Here is a 6,068-nt window from a genome sequence, read left to right on the forward strand (position 1 = left end):
GAATATTTCCGTTTGAGTTGCAGAATGCCTCTAACACAAAAAAATGCTAAACACACCATTCACTTAAAAATTACCAACATAAATAAATAAATAAAATGGACAAAAAAAGAACAAAAAAGGAGAGAGGAGTATATGTCTCCTTCATCAATATTAAATTTGTTTTCTGACTTTTGCATATTCTTTACAGTCAGTTTGCGGCCAATCCAAGACCTTCAAATAAATGTATGAAAAATTCAAGGACTGGATAAACTAGATCACTGTTGAGAGTTTCTACTTCCTTAGCTACTAACACGTAAACAACTATTGAAAAAATAGTGCAGCATTAGTGAATTAAAATAAATTTTTAAGTTGAGTTTTTAATTTTTCCTTTTATTTTGTTCCTCCCCTATTTTTGTCTCCCGGGTGACCAGCACCAGAACAAGAGGACAGTCTCAAGATGCACCAGGGGAGGTTTAGGTTTGAGGTGAGGAGAAAGTTCTTCACTGAGAGAGTTGTTCGCCATTGGAATGTGCTGCCCAGGGAGGTGGTGGAGTCACCATCTGTGGAGGTGTTCAAGAGGGGATTAGACATGGCACTTGGTCCCATGGTTTAGTCATGAGGTCTGTGGTGACAGGTTGGACTTCATGATCTTTGAGGACTCTTCCAACCTTCATGATTCTGTGATTCTGTGTGATTCTGTGAAGATGTTAGCAGGTGAAGATGTTTATTACATTATACAGCAAGGTTATATACTCTATCAGAAGGCACGTGTGTCACATCTTAATTGGTTATTTTCTACTGGCGTGCACATAATTAAGGCACACAACACGTTAAAATAACAAAACAATATTTTAACACATCCAACCAAATTCTGCCAAGTTTCTCCCTTCTGTTACAAAATGTTTACATTCTTTTCTAAGTCAAACATAGCTGTTCCAAAGCTATCTGAAAACAACCCTTCTCCTACACTTGCCTTCCTCCAAATAATGCAGAGTGAAAATTCCTTTCACAACATATAGATACCTCCATTTGAACTTCTCTCTTTTTACATTGCTATTTTTATAATCAGTGAAGAGAAATGCAGTCTACTACATTAAGATTAGTTTCATCAGATAGTGACAACTGCTTCAAATGCAATGATTTGTGATCTAGACAAAACAGTTTATGACCATTAACTTAAAAAAAAATAAATAGAGTGAATTGTTCAAATATAGTGGTTGAGATTAAATGATTTTCACATGGTAAATCCTTTTCTTGAAGGAAATATAGGCAATTTTAAGGTTAGTTTTATGTATCTGAAAATAAAAATCACATATCATAAACAGAAACCAAATAAGCAAACTTATTAGTTAAACTCAAATTTAATATTCAAAATCACTGATTAGGGAAAAACTAGGGACAGGTTTGGAGAAGATGCATCTCGCTTTAAAAATTTGAGGGGAATAAAAAAGGAAAGTAGCAAAAGTGAAGACCTCTAATGTTTCCCTGCCTTCTTTTTCTGCAGCTTCTATTTAAAGAACCTCTCAGAGCTACGAGTGAATCAGAGAGATTTTTATTTTTTTTTCCCATTACAAAACCCCTGCAATCCAAATCAATGCCATGCTAATGGTTGTGGATGAAAAGACTGCAAATATCTTCCACATTCTTTCTATTGTCTCCGTATATAATAGTTCATGGTTTGCATCAGACAGTTCAGGTGCCTTGGCAGCATCTTCATAAACACTTTGTTCAGGAAGCCACGTTTCAGACTGACTGATTTTGAAGCTTAGTTGCAAGTATTAAAATAGAGTATAAAAATAGAATTCCATCAATGCCTATCTGAACAGAGAAACTCCAAAGCTTTTAAGTTTGTCTCAACATTCACTACCTACCTACTCAAAATGCTCCTTGAACCATTAACAATATAAATAATCCTAGTGAAAAAATAGATTGCCTACAATTCTAGAGGGAAAGGGAAAACTTATCTGTGAGGAAGCTCCTGAACATCTCAGGTAAGGTAAAACAAAATCATTCACTTAGAGATGTACTTTCATATCATGGCCTGTGGTGCTGTAAAAGCTAGGGAGAAAAAAAAACAACCATATCTCATATGCTTCAAAAATCTAATCTTTATCACAGTATCACAGTATCACAGTATAACTAAGGTTGGAAGAGACCCCAAGGATCATCGAGTCCAACCTGTCTCCATAGACCTCATGACTAGACCATGGCACCAAGTGCCACGTCCAATCCCTTCTTGAAAACGTCCAGGGACAGTGACTCCACCACCTCCTTGGGCAGTCCATTCCAATGACGAACGACTTGCTCAGTGAAGAACTTTCTCCTCACCTCGAGTCTAAATCTCCTCTGGTGCAGCTTCAATATGATTTAATTAGTAAATACCATTTTTAGAATGTTTGAAGTGCTCTAACTACTGTTGAAATATGTTTGGCTGGAAAATCTATCTGCATGGAAAAAAAAAGTTTCAGCAACAGGTGGGAACTTGGAGGAACATATTAGTTTGGGTCAATTTTCAGTCTTATTGTGAAAACTGAGTTTTATAATTGTCAGAAAATTAATTTATTTTTTTTCCTTAGACTAATAGTAAGATGATTCTCTTCACAAATAACTTTGAATTGCATTTCCAGGAATTAAATACAGCTTCATCAAATTAGAGTAATAATAAATATCTTTAACCGATCATCCCATTTTTAACATTTTCACTCTGATTCAGGATCACTAAACAAAATGTTTTTAATCCTCAAAAACCCTGTGAGAAAAAAACTATTTTACATCCACCACTGAAAATGACTTTTTGGCCTACTATCTAAGTAAATATGTGCATTCAAAAATGGGACATATTCAAACTATTTAATAAAAAAATAAGGATGAGGATTTTAAAACTTTGATCCCTTTTTAAAAGTTGTCAAAAATAATTTATTCTCACAATTTTTTTTTTCCTTTTTTTGTTTTTTTCTTTTGGTAATAAAATAGGTTTAAAATATCTTTTTCCCTGAGTGAAAAATAAACAAAGAGATGTAATATTGTTTGGCCATCTCTTTTTTAGTAATTCTTATTCATTTCCTCCTTTTTCTGGAAGGTAACAAAAAGCAGAAAGTCAAAATAGAGGAAAGAAGAAAAAATCTTCCACTGCACAGACTTCTGAATTATTTTACATTGTAATACTAAACCACAAAACTAAACCAAAGACGTTTGATGCATGCTAAAAAACTCTGAAGATATCACAATATAAAGCTATATAATCTAAATTCAGTTTAGGCATACTTTAGGAATGTATGTTGGCAAAAGCAAATCAAGATGTGCATTAACAAACTCTCCTGGCACATCCAACATAAAGCTGAAAAATCATGTAGGGCATATCTTAATTAACTATTCTGCATAATTCTAATAACCTAGTGGTTAGCATTCATATCCAGTTCATGATATGCTTGAGTTCTCACCTGACAAAATGTGGACTTCATCACAGGTTGATATAATAGGTTAAGAAACAGATGTGAGTGAATCTGGTGGAAGGATATTCATCCCCTTTTTTGAAAGCAGGTCACTGCTCAAGTACAAATACAAGGCCCCAGGTGTGAAAAGGAGTGGGACAACAGCAAAAAGGTTAATAGTCTTTTGAGACAACAGCAAAAAGGTTAACAGTCTTTTGAAAGCATGAATTTCTCACAGTTGATTGGGAACTCCTAGACTACTATCTTAGGTTATACAATTAATTACATCTGGACAACTTCATGTGGTGCTATGTCTCATTTTCATTCTTCCTATGAAGGATTTAACTTGCAACTACTGTAACAAATGCCTGTGTCAGGAGACCATCTACTACGACTGCTTTCGCTCCCATTCGTTTTCTGTAATAAGCTGATTTTGGTAGTTTGTTGGCTGTGGAGAGGGGTAAATTTTCTTCACAGTAGTCTGTAAGGTGCTGTATTTTGGATTTCTGACCACAACACTCTTGATAATGCAAAGATGTTCTATCTATTGCTGAGAAGAGCTTACACAAAGTCAAGGCATTTTCTTCTTACATTGCTTACCAGTAAGATGGCTGAGGATATAAAATAGGTTAAGAAGTGACACAGATGACCTCAATTGACAAAAATTATATCCTGTAACACATGATGACATGTTCAGCAACAAAATGCATGGGGAAGGAAGAGGAAAGGGGGACATTCAGTGTTACAGCATTTGTCTTCCCCAGTTACCATTATATATGATAAATCCCTGCCTTCCTGGAAATGGTTGAACACCTGCCTTGCTGATGAGGAGTAATGAATTAATTTCTTATTTTGCTTTGCTTTACATTCCCTATGAAACCATCTTTATCTCAGTCTATGATTTTTATCCCTTTTATCCTTCTCATTCCTCTGTTCTGCTGGAAGAGGAAGTGGCTATGTGGGGCTGAGCTGCCTGCTGGGCTTAACCAGCAAAAGGTATCTTCACTACCATGTGATGCTCCTCAAATTGCTTATAAAGGAATTGTTTATAATTCTAAACAGATGCCTAAAATAAAAGATTGCTGGAGTATCCAGCTATTTTATCCTGCACTAGAAGATTCTTATTTAATAATTAGTGAATATGCTGAGGTAGATCTCTCAGGTCTTAAATGGAATTTAGAGAGGATTTTATGTAAGCAAGATGCCTGATGGGGTTTATCAGTCTGATGTATCATTTATCTTTTTAAAGAAAGGTGTCTACATGCCTGTGATGAGACATGTTACATAAAATTGCAAGCTCCCATTGATTCAAACACATTTTATAACTGGATTATCCTTTCTGTCCTAAATTTGGCCTGTAAAACTTTGTTCTCTTACTACTACATCCCTGAGTGTGGAGAGCATGGAGTTTCTATAAAGTTATTCAAGTCAATGACATTGTAAGATATTATTCCATGTACTAAAAGGAATAGTTTTAAGGTCTCCATCAGGGGCCATCAAATCTAATATCATTTAGCATAACTATCAATTAGCAAGTTTACCATCTTTTATGCAGCTGCAAATACAACATAGATTAAGACATTAGGAAATGTCTTTACAGTCAATTTCATTACCTCTGTGAAAACAATGCATGTCTAAAACTTAGAGACAAAGTCCTCCTTCGAAATGTATTCTTTTCTTAAATAAAAAATAAAAAATAGATGGGTATCTTGTGAAGAAATACATCTTTAAATTACTTCTGTTCTTTCTCTTGAACTATAATTACCAAAGGATTGCCATGAAAAGAGCTGAAGGCTATAATTAATATTGTTCTCTTTTTCTTGGATAAAACATTTAAATACAGTGCATTATTTCATTGATCTCCCTGCAGACAAAGTCATGCCAATCCTTTTTTTAGAAACAAGTTTCCTACCCAATTCCCCTCCTTATAACTTCGAACACCATGTTCTATTGCAGCTCCCAAATGTTCAGAAATACGTTCAGAATAACAATGAAATGGAAGACATGAAGATTGCAATCATGTTAACATTTTTCTTTGCATTAATTTTCCACAGTTTATGATTAATAATTATTTTCTGATTCTTCCTGTACTGATTTAATGCATTGAAATTGGCCTGCAGAGGTTTCCGGAGATTTTCTGTACAAAAGCTTTAGTTCTCTAAGGGTAGGGAGCCAAATTAACTAATCAACTTGCAACTCAAAGTAAATGTTTTTGTTGTTATTATTTTTGCACAGTTAAAATCAAGTATCCAGAAAAAAAATCCTAGGAGTTAGAATGTGTTCACATCAATTTTGCTTAAACATGCATCCTTCCTTTTTCTTGTAAGCCCTTTAATAAAGAGCTATTCAGTATGGTGGGATGTTGTTTCCTTGTTTCCTAAATTTAAAAGATTTATATGGGGCAATTTTCTGAATAAATTTGTTACTTATGACTTTTTCCTCTCTTGTTATATCCCTCCAAAACAGTGAATGTAACCAAGAATACCTGCCTACTTAATGAGAAATAATTTTAATGTATTAATATTATCCGATTGATCTATTGCAAAATACATACTTCTTTCAGTATAGCTCATTTACTGATCTGTAATACCTGTAACAGCTTAATATGCTGCAGAGGGTTTTGGGGGGGTTGTGTACATGTACAAGCACTGTAGATAT

Source organism: Dryobates pubescens, chromosome 7, assembly GCF_014839835.1.
Source record: "Dryobates pubescens isolate bDryPub1 chromosome 7, bDryPub1.pri, whole genome shotgun sequence".
Lineage (NCBI taxonomy): Eukaryota > Metazoa > Chordata > Aves > Piciformes > Picidae > Dryobates > Dryobates pubescens.